Raw genomic sequence first — 20,882 nt, forward strand, 5'->3', positions numbered from 1 at the left:
GCTGAGTGTACATTAATGAGAATTAAAATGAACTTTTTTGATTTTAGCAAATGGCTGCAATGAAACAAAGAGTGACAATTTAAAGGGGTCTGAATTTCTGTACCCACTGTATATTGTATTATTATTATTGACTTTGAATGGGAGCAGCTGTAACGCTGCAATTTTTCATTGTGGATCAATAAAGTATTTCTGTTTCTGATTCATATATTATGCAGTCAGTTGTCCATATTTAGAATTAAATTAAATGAACCAAGACAGATGTCACATTTACATGTTAGGGTGTGGTTATTATAGAAACAGTTTCAATATGTAAGTGTTATTTATCATCACAGTAACAGCGTTGCATACCCCTCTGCCCCCATTTTTTTTTTTTTTTTAAAAACACCACTACCACATCCATCCCCCGTACTTTTAAAGCTTGCTACACTCCTGCCGTAGATCTACTCTGGCCCTGAGCGCTTCAGAATTGCTACAATGCTAACCTATGGGGACAATCGTTAAACCACTTTTTGAGAATCATTCCAAGACCTATCGAAAGCGAGTTGGTTCCTAAACAAGACACCATGGTGCGTGTTTAACTCAAATAGTGTGGAAAAGCCATATAAAGTTTATATTTCCGCAGGCAGCCACTTAACCATTGCAGCAGCAGACATAAAACTGGAGAAAGTGCCAGGTCGGAAAGAGGTACAAACAGAACAAAACGTTGGGCAATTGAAGCAAATGCCACCATGTGTGGCAATTGTGCGAGGAGAGTGGAGACTGTGACAATTGATCGCAACAGTATTGTTCCTAGTACTTAAAGTAATTACTTCATAAAATTTGTATTATATAACTGTATGCTGTTTTATCGTTCTATTTCCTAAACTTCTTTCTTGGCTCTTTCTTGTTTTGTTTTAGATCAGCTCGTTTCCAGCTTTTTCAATCATTATATATTAAGTGTTAACATAAAATGCTTCATAATCAGGGCGCCGCTTAGCTCAGTCGGTAGTGCGTGTGACCCATGTGCCGAGGTTCTGCAGCGGACCTGGGTTCAACTCCTGGCCTGTGTCCCTTTGCTGCGTGTCACTCCTACTCTGTTTCCTGTTGCACTCTTCAGCTGTACTATCAATAAAGCCAGAAAAGCCCCCCCCCCCAAAAAAAGTTTCATAATCAAATACGATGTTCTGAGTTTTCTCTATTAAAATCTTGTGTAAACATATGCAATAATTATGGTTTACTAAGTGCAATGATATGAATATTGATACATGTATAATTAAACTTGTTAAAATGTACATTTTGGTCTTATTTCGTTTTTTAAAAAAGATCATGACACAATAAATGCATTCATCACTCAATTGGGTATTTACATAAGAGATTATAGAGTTTAAAATCTAGTGGTCAAAATGGCCGCTTATGGCCGCCCTAGTAGTTTTGGAATTACGGCCCTTCTGGTGTAAATGACAGAAAAGATGCTAAAAATTTTACCAGGGATCTCTGCTGCGGTGTGTGTGTGTGTGTGTGTGTGTGTGTGTGTGTGTGTGTCGTGAGCGGACCGGGAGAGGAGACGTGGTTTCAACGATTAGATGATGGACCCCAACCCAGGTAAAAAAAATAAAAAAACAGAGAAAAGGTGTTGCCGAGAGAGAGAGAGAGAGAAAAAAAGAAAGGCGCTGGAGGATGATGTGGCCAAATGCCTCAAATTGACCCCCCAGCCATGGTGCCATTAAAAAAAAAAAAGAAAATATGCGTCTGCAAGTAAGTTATGTAAAAAAAACATTGGTTCTTGTCAGTATGAGGTCCCCCAAGGGTCCTTGAGGCTGTACAATTTTACACAGTGTAAATAAGTAGCCTACTAGGCCCTGGCCTTGAAATTAAAATAAGGATTGGGATTTTAAAATCACTGATCTACATGCCACTTTTTTTAATTTACTGTTTTTGAAATTATTTATTTGTGCAACAAATGGGATATAATCATTCCATTATTATGTATATGAATACAAGGGCAAATCAAGTGAGACATAGGCTACACTATCTTACTGTATGAATAGTGTATGGAAAAACACTGTAAGCATATGTTTGCTATTCAAAGGTGGTGGTGGTGATGCCAGTCCTGCTGGTGCTTCAGGAGAAGCCAGTGCAGAGCAGTTGGCAGAAGGTACAGAATCATTTCTACAGTAGAGCACCAACATGCAACAAGCTGCAGACATGAACAGCACCAGGCTCTGCCATTTGATAAAAATGGCTCTCATTTGTAATAATAGCTGTCTTGGCACTACAGCATTATTCTATTAAGCGCTAGTGATGTTGAATTTTGCTGTCTGTTGCTGACTTGCTGTTATGTATCCCAGCCCAAACATGAAAGCTATGTACTCCAACCTTAGATTTAGGTTGGGGTTTATTAGTATTCCCCGGTATGATAATTAGAGCCTATATTAAAATATAAGTCAATATTATGTGATTGCTTATTAGGAACTGTGCTCTCAGACTGTATTGTACATTGCATATATGTGTCTATCAGTGTGTGTGTACCTGTGTGCATGCGTGCCCATGCATGTAGGTGTGGGTGTGCGTGTGTGGGCAAGGCCAGGGTGGCCTGGTTACATGACTGACTCCTGGCCTGAAAAAGTCTCCCAGTCCAGGCCTGGACACACGTCACACACCCCTTCCTCCACATGTTGTCTGTGTGGTTGATACGGACTGTTGGGGCGGGTGTTAATCGAAACAAACCAGTCGTCTTGTCCTCCTCACATGCTACTGGCCTGTGTGGCCTCTGATTAGCCTGGCCTGCCTCTCTGACTTAGAAAAAAAAGTCAGATAGCTGCGACGCCAGCTGACCGGCAGCCTGTTAAAAAAAAAAAAAAAAAAACAGAGAGAGAGCGAGAGAGACGCAGGCCAGCAGGCCAATCATAGGCCGGCGCTTCAGGAATACTCCTGGTGCTCCCTATGGCCAGTCCGGGCCTGGTGGTCCCTGTGGCGGCGCTCCCTGCGGCTTTGGACCGGGATCTCTCTCAGTTTGGTTGGCCCCCCAAAGGTAGCTTCATCCGCGCCTCAGGTCTCGCTGCCCAGCCATGTCTCTTTAGTGAAAGCTAGTGTATGTGTGGGTGTGAGTGTATGTGTCTGTGTGCATATGTGTGAGTGTGTATGTATTTGTGTATGTCTCTGTGCATGTCTGTGGGGGTGGGAGGGTTGGGTTCATTGGATTTTCTTCTCTTTATTGTATTTGCTGTTTCTTTTTTTCTGTTTTTGTTTTTAATCTCTGTAAGGCACTTTGTGCTACTTTTTTGTATGAAAAGCGCCATAAAAATAAAGATTTGATTTGATTTGATTTGAGATTGTTGAACTGATGCAGATAAATAATATGACCATGTTTTGAAAAAGGTTTAAATAGGGTCATATAATCTACCAGAGGTGCTTGTTGCCTTCCACAGCAGGATATCGTCTCTGTTCAGGTAGGAAGATATCAAAAAGGGAGGGGGGAAAAGGAAAGCATTATTAGCAGAGATTATATAAGTGTGACTCAGCCATATTAATTCATATTAAGATATTAAATTGGATTAAATGTTTGACATGCATCATTTTACCATGTGGCTTGAATTCACCACCCCACCATCTGTGTCGTCAAATCCCCTTGCCTCCAAAATGTTCAAAAGCATGGTTCACAGTTTGCTTGGGAAGTAGTGTACACCTTTTTAGGGCCCCAATTCGTGCGTACAAAATGTTTATAAAGGAGACACGAGGACATTCAGTAAGCTTGTTTTGTATATCCAGCATTCATTTACTGCCAGTTAAATAAGAGGGACTGCTCTGCCGAAAAGGGAGCGGGGGCATGACACAAGGGCAAAGTATCTCATCTATACACATAAACAGAAATGTGCAACAGAGGTTAACTAGTCACTGAAGTGCTTGTTTAGTCGGCAGGTGACTCATTGTGGGTCAGACAACATCATCACCAGAAGCCTTGAATAAAGAGATTATATGAGGTTTGCAGACGGGAAACATGACAAGAAAGAGGAAAGGAAGATGGCATATAAGACTAAAACAATGGAACAAGTGAAGTAAACTGAAAGGGATGAAGGATTTAAAGGCATGGACAGGGTTGTAGCCACCATCAAGGACACCGAGGTCATGTCCTCTGTCTTTTTTTCCTTAAGTTTTGCTTCATTTTCATTTTTCCCCTTACATTCCAGCGAGTAAAAATGTAAACATAAACCCACCTAATTATCATGACATCAACACGGTCTCACGTGGCACAGAGGTCCATATATTTTACTCATTAAAGCCGATACACGCTCATACAAAGACAGACACTTAACAGTTTTGCCTTGTTTTTTGTCGGGGGGGGGTCTGCTAAATGTTGACCTCGGTATTTGACCTCTGTATTTAAAAAATCCTGGCTACGGTCCGGGACATGGAGGAGCTCTAGCAGTAAGCTTTTATTTTTCTTGTTCATTTTTTTCTGTTACTGCAGTGCTATAGGGATGGGAATTCCGGCTCTTTTAAGAGAGCTGGTTCTTATGGCTCGGCTCACTAAAAAGAGCAATTTCAGCTCCCAAGTGGCTCCTCAGATTTTTTTTTGTTGCTTAAATTAATTTATTACCAAAAATAATGAAAAACTATGTGTAAAATGAAATACTACATACATTATGTCAAATGTTTATTTTTTATGTGGCTTATTATACTCAACATGGAGCAGAGTGCTACAAAAACTACATTTTGAAGTACACAGCCTTTTGCACAAACTGTGTCATAGAGCTCTGGGTTGTAGGTCCAGGTGGTTGCGGTGGTATACTGTAGACACATAGATGCTGCAGCAACAGCAACAGTTGCAGTAGGGAAACTGGCACCTTCATTAGTAGCAGGTTCACTTGCTTGTCTTTTTTCTTCCAACTGCAGTGATGGATGGACAGTTCTAATGTGCCTGTGCAGGTTATTTGTAGAGCCTCCTCCAAATGAGATTTTAACCTTGCATACTCTACACTCAATCTTACTGCGTTTCCTGCCGTCACTCATTTTCCAACGTTTCCAGCATGTTGTGTAGCATCTGCTCTCCCTGCCCATCCTGCTCAGTGCATCACGTGCAGCTTGAATAGAAAATAAATAGAGGAAAAAAAACAAACAAACAAAAAAACGAAGCAGCTCCAGCTCCTGCGATCATTCACTTCAAAGAGCAGGCTCTAAGAACCGTTTCGTTCACGACCGACACAACAGTGCTACCACACATTACGTTAGACGACGCAACTAGGCACTTTTATAAGTGTAAGGTAATGATATTTATAAAAAAACTGAAAAACTGCAAAAGTCATCGTGATTAATTGTGTCAGATGTCTTGTTTGATTTATTTGGTTCTTTGTGTTTCCTTGTAAGTTACTTTCTATTTGAAATGTTAGCAGTTATACTTTTTTGCCTAAAAAGTACATCAAGAGCCTGTCCCACAGAGCCATTATAAATAAGTTATTGAATCAATTAATATGACCTTTTTAATAGATTCAAGTATGTGCTCTTGGCCACAATCAATCATTTTTCCCATGCTACAATACCCCAAATCACTGAAAAGATTTCAAGGGGATAACCCCCCACCCTCATTTTAAATGCTTCCTGCACTCATGGATTAATGTCAAACTGGCAGGTGAAATGTGATATATTTCAATGGATTTGATCTTTTTCATATACAATAAATAATGAACTATATAGTCTGTGTACTGCTCACAAAAATCTTCCAGGACATCATAGTGGGAGTGCATCTGTACATTAATTTGAAACAAAACATTGCGCTTACTGCTGTAAAGATGCTGGTTTGTGTCCTGTCCATGTTCGTCAATTTTATTAGCATTTCATAGTCCAAGAATTTGACTAAAAGAATCCACATGCTGTTTTCTCAGTTCAAGTCCAGTACTGAAAATGCCAGTGAAATATGGTCATATCTGAATGATCTGTAACTTTTCAGGTTTTGAACCAGTTGTGAACGTGGTGATTTTAGAGTTTTTTTCAAGATGTCTTTTCAAAGAAAAATGCTCACCGGGTAATAAAATAAAAAAAAAACCAGGGAAAATGTGTTATATTAGATGCCTCAGCTGGCAGATACAAATTCATTGTTCATATATCACCTGTTGCACAGAACTGTCACTGGGATAGTGGTCCATTAACATTCATATGTTTCTGTGGACAGCTTGAATCATATAATAGAAGTCATATTTTGATTCTGGACAGTTGCGGTGGAGATGCCGGAACTCAAAACAAAACTATCCCATTTGTTTTACAAACCCCAATTCCAAAGTTGGGACGCTTTGTAAAACGTAAATAAAAACAGAATGAAATGACAAACTTATAAACTTTATTGTTTTTGTGCAGATATACTCTCATTTTGAATTGGATGTCTGCAACATGTTTCAAGATAGCTGGGACGGGGGCAACAGAAGACTGGGAAATTTGAGGAATGCTTAAAAAACACCTGTTTGGAACATTCCACAGGTGAATCGGTTAATTGAAAACAGATGAGTGCCATGATTGGGTATAAAAGGAGCATCATCTGAGATGGACTGAAGCAAAGTGGAAAAGTGTGCTGTGATCTGACAAGTCCACATTTCAAATTGTTTTTGGAAATCATGGACGTCGTGTCCTCCGGGTCAAAGAGGAAAAGGACCATCCAGACTGTTATCAGTGCAAAGTTCAAAAGCCAGCATCTGTGATGGTATGGGGGGGTGTAAGTGCCTGTGGAATGGTGAACTTGCACATCTGTGAAGGCACCATCAGTGCTGAAAGGTACATACAGGTTTTGGAGCAACATATGCTACCATCCAAGCAACGTCTTTTTCAGAGACATCTCTGCTTATTTATGCAAGATAATGCAGCCACATTCTACACGTGTTACAACAGCATGGCTTCAGTCCAGACCTGTCTCCCATTGAAAATGTGTGGAATCATGAAGTGCAAAACATGACAGCGGAGGCCCCGGACTGTTGAGCAACTGAAGTTGTATATCAAGCAAGAATAAGGAAAATTCCACCTACAACACTTCAACAATTAGTGTCCCAAGTTACCAAATGCTTACTGAGTGTTGTTAAAAGGAAAGGTGATGTAACACAGTGGTAAACATGCCCCTGTCCCAGCTCTTTTGGAACGTGTTGCAGGCATCAAATTCAAAATGAGTGAATATTTGCAAAAAAACAATAAAGTTTATTAGTTTGAACATGAAATATCTTGTCTTTGTAGTATATTCAATTGAATATAAGTTGAAAAGGAATTACAAATAATTGTTTTGTTTTTATTTAGATTTTACACAGTGTCCCAACTTCATTGGAATTGGGGTTTGTAGTAAAACATATCTGAACACAACTTGAATGAATATCTGTTCTGTTCTGTCTAAACTTCCGAGCAGTAATCCAACGAAACCCTATGAAAGAAAAGAAACAAAAAAACATTTGCTAAACATTGGAAATATTTGACGATCAAGTGGGCTTTAATTTTGTAATTCCTCATCAGAAGCGCCTGACATTGTGTTCATTGGTCCAATTATTCACACAATTGAAATGCCATGGCCTCCATCTTCCAAGGATTTCAATGTGATCAAAAGTAGTAAATAATCAATGAATTAATTCTTCAAATGCTCAGTTCATTAATAAATCAATTAATTCATCAATCAATTAAAAGACTGACTGACTGAATAAATATGAAATTGCACTCATAGGGTCAGTGTTTTTATTTTAAGTTCTGTTCTTGCACCACATTACATTTACTATATACAGGCACCACGAAATAACTGGGGGCAAGTTTGACCAGGGTTTTCAGAGCAGAGGTGGGATTGACCGCAGTTTTATTAACGCCATATTAATACTAATATTCTCAGCAATAATCATAATCTTACAGTGGACTCAGACTTCTGAACTCCACTGTATATACACTGTATATAGTGTTTGAGGAAGGCCCTTATCTTACAGGTTCTTACAGCACAGCAGTTCCCTTGACCATCCCAGTCTCCTCCTTGGGTATTGAAGTTCTTGGTATTTTTGCAATACCCTCATTGATGCCCGGATTCTACAAGCCCCCTCAAAGAGCCTTTAACCAGATACAACTGTATGACTATAATTTCCTTGAGATTCTCTGACTGGAGTGTTCTTGGGTCTGAATGTTCTACATATTTAGGTTAAAACGAGTAGAGTAGAGGCTGTTATACCAGCAAATTAATCCCCAATTGTGTTGGAACACAATGTTCATGACTATAAAGTGAAAGTATACATCTGTAAGCCTTATCATGACCAACTAAAGCATCATTACCAGCCACAGCTTCATGTGTCCTATTTGGCCTCAGCTGGTATTTTCTGATGCAGAGCACGATCAGAGCTGCTGTTACAGGATGAAAACAGAAACGCCTGGGAGAGAGAGTGTGTGGGGGGGAAGTTTGTGTGTTTGTGTGTGTGTGTGTGTGTGTTTGTGTGTGTGTGTGTGTGTGTGTGTGTGTGTGTGTGTGTGTGTGTATGTGGGGTGGGGTAAATGTGTAGCTGAAGTGATCAGAAACTGGCATCATACAGCCATTAGCAGATGCAAATGAGGGCAGAGCTGGCAGACTGGTCTGTCACACGTAGTCTTTAACACACACACACACACACACACACACACACACACACACACACACACACACACACACACACACACACACACAGTCACTAATACAGAGTCCAACATCTGGACTGAGAACTGCCAAGCATCTGACAGAACAAACAGCATACTGAGGATTAAGATATTCTCAGAGTCTTACCAGCAGTGGAGCTGAAAACTAAGTTTGTTCTGAAAGTGGCACAAAAGGAAAGATCAGGGGCTAATTAAAATCTAAATGGTTCATCCTCTGGGGAGCATTCAGCCAAATGTGACTGTTCAATGTGACATTTCAAAACAAGTGTTTTCTCAGAAGAGTAAAAACAAAAGGGAGAGACAGACAAGAAAGAGAAAACAACTTATTAAAACAATGACAAGAATACACTTAAAAAGCAGAAGAATATTGTTACAATGTGTTTAATGTGCGGTTTCAACAAAAGTTAAAACTGTGCTGGGTTCATCTATGATTTTACCATGTCAGTGTCTCCAGCTCTCAGAAAATGCCACACACACTTGTTTCTTGAGCTGGGTCTGGTGCTTGAGAATACCCCTGTCCCTACAAGTGGCAGGGACACTGATGCACCCACCTCTAGAGTCATCCAACAGGTGGAACACTCTTTGTTAGTGCCTGTCTCTTTAAGGCCAACCTCTCAATCAGCCCATCCGCTCTAGTTGGTCAGGTCTCACAGGCCTGTGCAAGCACCATTTCTAGCCTTAACGAATGCTTGGTGACCATCAGCTGGACACTAATTTTCAGAATGCAGAGTGGGATAGATTGAGTCGACTATTATAGAGTGTAATAAATCTCACTATACATTCAGACAGAATTAGAAATAACGTTATCAGTCCACTACAATGGATAGTTTGTGATTTTTGACTCAGCAACAGACATGAAACTGATAACAGTCTTTTCATCTTATTCTCAGAGAGACAGTAAATTAGTGCTTCAGTGTTGCATTATTCCTTAAAGGTTGAGCTGTCAGCTGTGTGCAGAATGTTTATTGACATCACAGTCACAAACACAGTCATCTATTAGATTAAAAAAAAAAAAAGCACCAACAAACAATTGTGAATATAATCATTTATTGACTCCAGTCCAAGAAATGTAAACACAGGGTCTATCAAGGTATAAAATTCTTCTTAAATAAGCAATTGTTCTTTTTCATACTCATGTAAATTCTTATAATTTCATGAAAATCCATATAGACTTTTTTAAAAGTGACGACAATCCATCACCACAAACAACCAAAATCATCAAAGAGCTCAATAAGAGTTAGTAGTTATCAAAAGCTGTCCAGCAGTTTGCAACCTGACTTTGGCTTCGATGAGGGTGTTGCCTTTCAGTTTTTTTTATTGTTATTTCATATAACTTTAAATTAAAAACAGAAGTGAAACAAGATAAGCGCTTGTTGTAAAGTTTGTACAGGTGAAAAATCAGAGAAAGGTTTCAAGGCTTCGGCTGTTGCTTTAAGCTGGTAGATAGTTGAAGTATTGCTGCTGTTGCTCCCAATGTTGTTACTGTTGCAGTTTCTGTCGCTGTTTGTTGTCATACGTCAGTTGTTGCTGTTGTTGCTATTATTGCTGTGGTCACTCATGTTGTTGCTGCCATTGCTTTGGAAAATCAGTTTAGTTTCCAAATGCTGATAGTTGTGTCCAGTATGATGTCATCCTGAAAATGGTTTCCTCAACAGGAAGGTTGAAACACCCACTGAGTCTTCAGTCTCCTGGTGGTCTGTTTTTGGTTTGTTGTCTGGATTAAGATTAAGATGATTATGAACCTGAGGCTGATGAACACAGGGACTCTGGAGAGAGACAAAGAGGGAGATGTTATTGTGGTTGATAACAGTTTAGATAAGTGTACACAAGACACATTTTTAACAACATGATATTCGCTCCATTTTTCAGTTAACTGCCTGAGCATTTCTGTTGTAGTTTGAAAAAAGAAAATAAATGAGTTAGCGTTTATCAAATAACAATAACTTAAGTTAATTGTTGTTGTTTCATCTTTACTTGAATAGCTCTTGTACTTCAATCATCAGCTTAGGAAAAATGTGTTTAATTCCTTTTTACCACTTGCTACAGGGCAAGAGTTGCTTGATTTAACCCTATATATAAAACGCTAGCCTGATGTGACCTTTTACTTTCCAATCAGGCAACCAACTTACTAGCTTTTTTTTTCAATCATATCCCCTGGAGCTTGCGTTGATGTCATTAAGGTGGATTTGTGGACATATAAATTCAGTAACTATTATGATTTCATCCAAAGCACTGATAGAAGTTCTTTTCCATGTAGGCACATCAGTTATCCAATGGGAAATACTGGTATTTCTTAGACCACTCAATCATTTGGCCTACTTTCTATCCTAAGAAGTGGTTCATTAACTGCTACTCGTCCTCTGAGACACTGCAAGACAGACTACTTTTGACAGGACTTTCGCTGATCGGAGTCTGCATTCTGTATCTGGAGAGCTACGCCTCTAGTCATAGAAACCGGAGTTACAATACTTAACCAACATTATCTAATTCTTGGGGAACTAAGCTTGAGGCATTGATCTCCTGATGGTTTGGTCCCTTTTGCTAATCGTGCTTTGGATGCAATTGATCCAGTTTCTGGGCCCTCACCAATTTGGTGTAGTTGGGAAGGTGTATGTTGGAGTTAGAAGGACTTCCTGCTTTATGGCAAAGCATCAACTGCACTGCCACGCCCACCAGGCATAATGGCGGCAAAAGATTTTGATAACTTTTCATCTTCAAGGTCTGAGGATGATATTGACTGAATGTGAAGTCTGTGGTGTTAAATCTGTAGGAGGAGTTTTTTAAAGTACAAGGCAGGTTGTGACTCTAAATCGCAGACTTCCTGTTGGACAGTGGGTATGGGTCCAGCTTGGATTTTGTGCTTCTGGTCATGATACATATGCATACCAAATGTTGTGCATGTATGTGCATGTAGGAGGCAGGGCTTCAAGTTTGAAATCTTGTAGATGACGAGGCTTCAAGCATGAAATCTTGTAGGTGGTGAGGCTTCAAGCTTTAAATCCTCCAGGTGGCACCGTGGAGCCATCTTGTAACTGAAAAGGCCCCGACAGATATAATTGTTCTTGACCCGTGATGAAAGTGCAAACTTTGGCGTGTGTAGGAGTTTGTCTGTATGTACAAAATGGGAAAAAATGTAGGTGTATTTTTTCGATATCAATCATTATTTGCAGATGGTTAGGGCTCTCTTGGTGTAAGAGTTCAGTCTCTGCTATTTAGCTTCACATATTTACTATGGTGTGTATTAATAAGCCCTGGGGTTCATGCTGATGTTTTTTCTATCAACAGATAGTGTGAATATAATTGTGACGCTCCCTGCAGACAACACTAAACAAAGATCTGCCTCCTTCCTCCTTGCACTAATAAACCCAAATTGTGTAAACTGGTCTTAATAAAACCCACTGCATAAAACACTTGACAGACCAAACTGTCTTAACAATGATAATAAACATTAGCCTCTGGATAAAAAAAAAAAACAAAACTGTCAAATTAATGCAAAAAAGCCTCCATGCTGATCACTAGATTCTCCATTAACCCCTGAACACCTCCTTCTTTCATGCAACATTAACAAGGGGGGGCATGGCTACAATTAGAAATGCTCATTCATGGAGGCTTTTCACCTGCCTAGAAAACATTTTAATTATACATAAAAAAAAAGGCAGGATGAAGCTGTCACACAGCAGGAGAGCAGGACTGATATCAAACATTAGCATGTTCTCCTTCTGCAGCCCCACCCCGTTCTCCCCTCAGCAGTACACATCTTTCTGACTCCGACAAATCCTTCTATGCTGAAAATGTCACAGTCACCAGGACAAACAGGCAAGGTTTGCAAATTCTAATCCATTATTGTTATAATTTCTATACTTCAATGTGCCATTTTCAACCACACCCACACTTCTGTTAGCTACTTAATCACATCATTCTGATCTTTCCTTTTCCCCATTTTAATCTGTTTAATTTTATTTACATTTTTCATTAAATTTTATGACCTCATTTTGTAATTATGATTTTCTGTCCCATCAGTTCTAATCCATCATTTTAAAATGTGTAATGCTTCTATGTGATTTTGAATCATTTATTGTATATTTACATTGAGTATCACTTCTGTGAATTTAAAACATTGCATTGGGCCATATTGAATCCCTTCTCACTAATTAAGTTCAGAATCAGAATTCCTTTATTATTTCGCAAAAAGGGACATTTTTGTGTCACAGCAGCCAAAGTACTGTAATATTACAATAAACAATAAACAAACAAACAAACAAACAACAAAACAAACAAACAATACAATAAAAGGTAACAAATAAAATTGCCCAGTGCTGTGATAGTGACCTGCAGGGGGTGGGACTCCTTCACCAGCAGCAATGACAGCTTATTTATCATGCTGCTCTCTCCCACCACCTGCACTGGTCAAGAGGGCATCCCAGGATGGAGATGGCCTTCTTGATAAGTTTATCAAGTCTCCTCCTGTCTGCTGTTGAGATGCTGCTGCTCCAGCAGACTGCTTCATAGAAAATGACTGATTCCACCACAGAGTCATAGAAAGAGGTCAGGAGTGCCCCCTGCACTCCAAAGGACCTGAGCTTCCTCAGCAGATGGAGTCTGCTGAGGGCAAAAGATATGAGCATTTTCCTTCAAGAAAGACATATAATGCCAGTGGTATAGCCTGCAAATAGCCATAGGACCTGAGTTTCCTCAGCCGATGGAGTTTGATCTGACCTTTCTTATAGGTTGCTGCAGTAAGATCAGTCCAGTCCAGTTTATTGTTCAGGTACTTGTAAAATGTCACCAACTCAATGTCCGTTCCCAGGATGTTCACCTGTGTGCTGGGTTGTCTGTGCCTGCTGTCCCGCTGGCAGCAGTCCAGGACATCCTTAATAAGTTCTCTGTAGGCTCTGTTGTTCCTGTCCCTGATAAAGTCGACAACAGCAGAATCATCAGCAAAGAGACTTTTGTAGATGGCGATGGGTGATTGGTGGGAGAAGTCTGCAGTGTACAGGGTGAACGGAAAAGGGGCCAGGACTGTTCCCTGTGGGGCCCACAAACTGCCTGCAACTGTGTCCAGCACACAGTCCCGAGTCCTCACATACTGTTGCCAGTTTGTGAGGTAGTCGAGGATCCAGGACGTGAGGTCCACCCCTGTGAGCTCCAGCTTGTCCCCCAAAAGTGCAGTGTTGGGCCATGCACGTCTCAAACAAAGAGAAAGGCCTGTAGTTTAAGCCAGAAGCCTAACTACTAGGGCATTATTGCCATGAGGAGCTGCAGAACAAAGAACAGGGCAAAAGGCCTACAAGGTGTGAAAAACCATGACCAAGGTTGACCTGACCCCGAGACGCTCACCTGTTCCCTACTGGCTGTGAGCCCTGAAGCTCCACCAGGATCACAATGACGTCACTCCCAGTTTAAAAGTTGTGAATCCCCAAACCATGTCGCAGTCCAAAGGAGCATTAAGTTGTGATGAGACCCCCGGTTTCACGCAACTGCTGCCATAAGGATGCAACTTTGAGAAACATTTTTCCATTTTGCTTGAGCTAAGTTCCCTTCTTGGTGGACGAGACAGAGACTGTTTTGGCTTCACTTTCGTTTTTGTTCGGACATTTGTCATTATTGTTCGGATCCATAGAGGAACGCTGCCCGACCCAGGAGACAAAACCCCTGAGGTCCGTCCTTTCCATTGAGTCGACATGACGCTGTTAACAGCCTGCCGTAAAAGCTTTTAAGACGCCAAAACTTGACCCTGCTCTCGCGCTCCGGAACGAGTTGGAGCTTCAAGACAGATGTGCACACACACTAACCGTAACAAGCAGTATCAAGTAAGAGGCTTTTGTTTGGGCAGAAACAGATAGTATATAGTGTGTTTTCTTTGTTGTGCTTACATTGTTGTGAAAGGTTTATGGTTGCCTGTACTGTGTGCTTATTGTGTTATTATGCTCGCTAGGAGCTTATTCAGGCTAATCCAGCCTGTACAATTTTGCCGCCGTGTGTGACCACAGTATTTCGTATTCCGGCTCCATCAGCAGACGACAAGAAACCTCGATTCGATTGCCCGCCGCTGTTTGAGGGAGAGACGAGCACTGTGCACCACATGGTCATCGTGTTGTTTCTTTGTTGTCAGCTAAGCGTTCACTTAGCATAGCTTCTTTCCTCTTTACTAACGTACGCACACACACACACACACTCACACACACACACCGAGATACACGTGATCTCATGAGCGATCTGTTCATTAATGATTCATAGTTACGCAGGTTTCATTAATCAACTATAATAATTTAAATTAATTAATAATAACCTATTAATTAATAATCAATAATCAATATCGATTCCCAACAGCAGGCTGTATGGTGTTGAAGCACTGGAGAAAAACATCATCCTCACAGTGCTGCCAAGCTTCTCCAAGTGAGACAGTGATCTGTCCAGGAGTTTTTTTATCTGCAATTTGGCAATCCTCTATCATAATACTTAGGATCCCTCCTTCTCCCCATTTGGATTTACTCCATCTATTCTGAACCTGTGCACCAGTCTTTGCACCAATCTTATTTTTTTATTTTTTTTTTGCATTTTACTCATGCTTTTCACTTGGATGCAAGTCCTCATTTTGTCATTTTGCCCCTTCCGTTAAATTTCAATACTTTATTCAGTAATTTAAATCCTTTGTTCCTTGATATCTGTCTGATTAAATTGTTTGAATCTCCACTCTGGCCATCCTTTATGCTGCTTTCGATCACTCCTTCTTCCCATCTTGGTTCACTCCACTTGTGCTGAACCCACCAGATCTTTCCTTATTCAGTTAATCAAGGTGCCATTTTGAATCCCTTCCTCTTGCACTAGTAGAATGCAGGTGTTGCTAAATCCACCAAACATACTTTATGATAAATTCTTTGTTTCACTTTTTCACAGTTTAATTGTTTTACTGTTTGTGTCACTAGCGTATTAATGTGTCTGTATCTCAATATCTCAAAACTTCCTTCCAGTCTTTGAACATTTCTGTGTTTCAGGCTGATAATCCTCGGCTCAGTCTTAATAACTCCCTAATAATTGGAAAATCCTGATAATCTGCTGCTTAATCAGGGCAATTCAGCTGACTGACAGCACATGCACATACACACACACACAGACACACACACAAACACACCCATGCTCTCAGCAGTTATCAGCCTTGTGAATGACTTTGAAGCAGATAATTCTCTGTGTCTTAACATCCACTAATTACCAGCAGCTGAAAAATGCTGCAGGAGTCAGAATCAGCTCCTCTGGAAATTACACGATACACAGCTAATAAACACACACACACACACACACACACACACACACACACACACACACACACACACACACACACACACACACACACACACACACAAGCTGGCATGTTTGTGTGTCTGTGTCATCAACAGTGACAGGCTTTTCTCAGTCACCATTGTGGAGATCTTTAGTCTCGATCAGATAAGAAGAACATCATTCTGCATACAAAGACTGAGTCTGTGTCATTATCGGAAGGTTGCTGGTTCTATTTCCCTGCTCTGCAGGTCGTGGGGCAAGATGATAGCCAAACTGCTGCTCATGTGTTGGTCGGCACCTCGTATGGAACCCAATGCCATCAGTGTATGAATGTATGTATGAATTACTATAAATTGCTTTGGACAAAATCGTCTGCTAAAATCCCTATAAATGTAAATGTAAAGGGAGCGTACAACATTTACTAAAATCCTTGTCTTACTCAGAGCCAGATCACAACGTTGATATTAGTTTAATCTCTGGACACGGCCTAAAATTAAGACCTAAATTGAAGAGTCATGGAATAAAATGAAGGTCATAAGATGGAACACTTCACATTTATTTCTCATTCATTTTCAGCCACATAATGTAAGGGGGAGCACCATCCAGCAAACCCAGCGCTGATAACTGATGTTTTCACAAAAGCGTATTTCTGACTGAGCTGTTCTTGCTGATGCTGGAGTGTTGTTTTGACTAATACCACTTCATATTGATAAACACATTTTATTGATTTTATCGATTTTATGGTCAGGATTCGATTTGATGTGAATCTCTTTTGATTTTTGTTTTGTTTTTTTTGTTTTTTTAGCACAGATGGCTTTGCCATTTTCAGACTAGTTTCGACTAGGATCATCATTTTTATGCCATGACAATTCATTATATGTGTGTGTGTGTGTGTGTGTGTGTGTGTGTGTGTGTGTGTGTACTTCACCATATATTGGAAGTTTTGTTGTGAATTTCAGAGACATTTTCTGTGAAGGGTGCACACTGCAGTTGCAGAGGGCAGGTACCCTCTATGACTTGTCTACTCTTGTTTGGAGAATACATCGCTCATGACACAATGTAAACCATCTTTTGAAATAAGAATTAGATCTCCTGCACAAGTAAATGATAAATTAATGGTGCTATCCTCATCTCCCTGTCATTCTTTAGTTTAGAATGACATGTATTTACACACACACAATTAGATTTATTTTTGAGGGGGATACAATGCAGAAGGCTTAAGCAATTCAAAATAAATCAGGAAACCAATTTGTTCTGGCTGTGTTGGTCTATTCTGAGCTCTATCGAAGAGAAACACAAATACCAGAGACAGAAACGTTCATTTATGCGAGCAGATTGTCAGAACACTGAATGTTGCTAATGAGTGTTGTGCTTTTATCACCCTCAGCAACAAAGAAAAGTGCATCACCCTAATGTCCAGTAGGTGGTGCCTGCTTGACACAGCCCCCACAGGTTTGACAACTCCCATCTCCCACTGTAGAAAAGATGGCACCGCGTGAGTGACAGCCTGTTAGCTCAATCCCACGGTCCTTTGGCTTCTGTGATGAAGAAATTTCCCCTTTGTGGGCCAAATAAAGGGAATTCTGATTCTGATTCTGAGAGCGCACCTGAATGCATCGTCAGCTCCACAATGAACAGATGAACAGAGAAAATAAAAGCAACTGCGTGCCGTTTCAGCGTCAGTCCCAGAGTTATGTGTTGCTGGAAGCATCAGCTATCATCAGCGCAACCATTACTCAAAGAGAGCAACCAGACGTTTGGATTCTAGCCGCCAAACACCGCAGTGTTTCATCTCGCTGAATGATTTAAACTGCCCTGTTTTACCAAACACGCTCCGGATCCAGAATAGTAGCTGTGTAACCAGCCGCTCTCACCACCTGCAGAATGAGGATTTTTCCCTCAGAAAACACACGCTTTGCCTGTTTTCTCAATGCCACTGTCAACCATGTTGTTTTCACAGCCAACGCAGGATGCTGCAACCGCCTTTAATCCACACCAAGGAAGCGAGCTGGATCATGCAGAGGATCATTAAGGATCATGCGACTACAAGTGAGGCTTATCTAGTGTCTGGGCAGATACTAGTTAGCGTGTACTGTATGTTTGTAAGCTAAAATATTTTGTGAGTTTGTCGACAACCAAGTCCTTCTTCATTGCTGTTAGTTTTACGTTTTTCGTAACATTTTTTCGTTGCTTGCTTTAATGATTGTTGGTCACGAACTGAACTGACCCCCTCATAACTAACCCACATGTACACGTACACACACAGTAGGGGTTACAGAGACACATTTATGGGTGACTCCTTGGAGACTTATAGTTAATAACCTAGCTATAACATTTAATATGTGTGCCTTGTGGGAACCCCCCCTTTCATATTTTATATATGCCTCGTAATTGCACCTTTTCAGAATGATATCTTTTGTGTGTAACCAAAAGTGCACATGAAGCCAACGGTGTTGTAACCATTGCCGTTGTTCCAATTCTATGCGTTCGTTTCATTGACTACCTTTGGGTGACATGTTCCTGTCCACCATTTCTGAATTCCAGATACATGATTCAGCAAAACCAGAATCATAATTTCGGAATTTGTGTTTGTGCATGACCAAAAATTAAAAAGTTATTTTGTGTCTTTGGTTATGGCTGCCATTTTGGCTCTCTTTCTTTGTTCCTCTGACACACACACACACACACACACACACACACACACACACACACACACACACACACACACACACAATACATGCTTGTTTGTTATTTGTGCTTGAGTCTGTTTGTTGTTTTAGTTTCATAGAGCTGCTTTAGTCAAGTGACGGATTATTTTGACTGAAAGTATTACTGATTTGATCAATGTGCTTATATTAATAAATTCTATTACATTGTTAGGCAGGTGTGCGTGGTCAGGGCACGGCTGCAGGAGAGAGAGAGAGGTGGAGAGTGCTTAGGAGAGTAGAGCCAGGTGAGTGATTGACAGAGCTGGCACCCAGGTACTAATCGCTCACTCACTGGAAGAGGGCTATACTGGCACCAAATCGGTCTCGGCGGGCTACCACACAGGGATGACAGAGCCACAGCATAATTCGGGCGGTGAAGGTATGTAGAGATGAGCGTGGCTGGGGCACAGCTGCAGGAGAGAGAGAGAGGTAGAGAGCGCTCAGGAGAGCTGGCAGTTACTAATCACTCACTCCCTTTAAATGCAGTAGCGGCTGGACCTCGGATGGCAGAGGCATAAGAGATGCACTGGAGAGCAAACTGAGAGCAGGGCGGCAGTACGGGAGCAGGAGAGCAAGAGGAAAAGACGAGATGCACCAGCCATGTTCGGCCCTGTGGCTGCATGATTGTGTGGTGGGGTTAAAGAAATAAAAGAAACCTAAACCCCAGTACTGTGTGTGTGTGTGTGTGTGTGTGTGTGTGTGTGTGTGTGTGTGTAGTTCGTACGTGAATAACTCATGGTAGCCTGGAATAGGGCCACAATTGTACATAAGAATTTTCTGTGATTGTTTTGTGCATATGTTTGTGATATTTTCTGGTTGTAATGCTCAATGCTCAGATTAATTTCCTTCACTGTTCCTTTAACTGTAAATATTTCCTATATATATACATTCTTTGAGACTATTTTGGTCTGGTTATTGGTCAGGGTGGTGCTTGGTTTAAATGATTTAATCATAATTTGTATTCATTCACACATACCGTTTTTCAAATCACCACTTTTGTCCCAAATGATCGCATTTTCACTGCCTGAACATGCCCCAAAATTTACCAAACTTGGAATATGTGTCACACCTGCCAAAAAATTTCACAATCTATTGTCATCCTCAATTTCCACCACTAGGTGGTGCTATAATCAAGGAAAGTGCATTTTGGCTTATGACTCATATATACTTTGTCGCATATTTAAAAAACTTACATCCACACGTTCACTGAATTGTGCTGAATCTTGTGATATAGGGCACCCCCATTTCTGCTAACTTTTTTTTTTTTTTTTGTAAATTCGCGAATTGTCGCAAACCTCCTTTTTCTACCTCCTCCCAGGCGATTTCACCAATTTGCACGAACCTTGGCACAAGGCATCTGTGGACCCTCTCAACAAAAACTTATTAAAAGAATTTAGATATTCCAAAGAATATTCAAGTTATTAAATAACAACTTCCTGCAGATTTCCTTTCAAACAGGAAGTGTTGAATATCTCCACATTCGTGTGGCCAAATGATATGAAACTCAGGTTGCTACTTCCCCATGAGCCCCTAAGGTGCTGGCCAAAATTTTGGGCGATGACCACAAGGTGGCGCTCTTTGAATTGAAGTATTTTATATCTCCACATTGGTTCATTGGATTAACTTGAAACTTGGTACAATTATGGTCAATGTCCTCCTGAGGATATCTGACGAAGGACTTACCGATCCATCACAAGGTGGTGCTCTGGTGGCTGTCTAATTTAATATTTGGCACTGTGCCCACACCACTTATGGGAATGAAATTCATAGAGGTGCTATAGAATGGCCCCAGTAACTCACACACCAAAGATGACCAGCAGGTGGGACTATTTTCAATGCAAAAGTGTTTTTGGCCCTTAACTCCCACATATGTTGCACATTGTCAAACATTACATCTACGTGTTCCCTGAATTCAGTTGAATTGTGTGGTGTAGGCCATGCCCACTTTCGTGGTAACTTTCCATTCGTAAAATCACAACTAACTTTCGAACTTGACCAATTGGATCGATTTGCACCAAAATTTGCATGTAGCATCTGTGGACTCTCCTGGCAAACAGTTTTCAAAAGAATTTTGATAGTCCAAAAAATGATACAGAATGAATTCCTGCACATTGTGTTCAAAATAAACAGTCTTGCATATTTTGACCAAATACAGTCCAATTAACACAACACTTTTTTAACTGTGTTACATGGCCTGATGAGCGTTTGTGCAAAATTCAGTGCAAATCAGCCAATAGATGGCTCTTTTTTGGCTAAATGACAAAAAAAAACAAAAAAAAAACAGCTGAAATA

General features: G+C 40.5%; 2 protein-coding genes across 3 annotated transcripts in view; both read right to left on the reverse strand.

Moving 5' to 3' along the window:
- LOC119030097 overlaps positions 1–20,882 on the reverse strand; it is a 33,552-nt gene that overhangs the window by 7,541 nt on the left and 5,129 nt on the right. The window lies entirely within an intron of this gene.
- mbd2 (methyl-CpG binding domain protein 2) overlaps positions 9,633–20,882 on the reverse strand; it is a 62,099-nt gene continuing 50,849 nt past the window's right edge. The window contains exons 7-8 of one of the 2 annotated variants that reach the window (XR_005078162.1): positions 18,883–19,000; positions 9,633–10,370 (exon numbers count right to left, since the gene is read on the reverse strand). The gene's annotated coding sequence lies outside the window, so the exon portion shown is untranslated. The remainder of the gene's footprint in view (positions 10,371–18,882; positions 19,001–20,882) is intronic. The other variant, XM_037117460.1, reaches the window with a different exon arrangement.

Source organism: Acanthopagrus latus, chromosome 12, assembly GCF_904848185.1.
Source record: "Acanthopagrus latus isolate v.2019 chromosome 12, fAcaLat1.1, whole genome shotgun sequence".
Classification (NCBI taxonomy): domain Eukaryota; kingdom Metazoa; phylum Chordata; class Actinopteri; order Spariformes; family Sparidae; genus Acanthopagrus; species Acanthopagrus latus.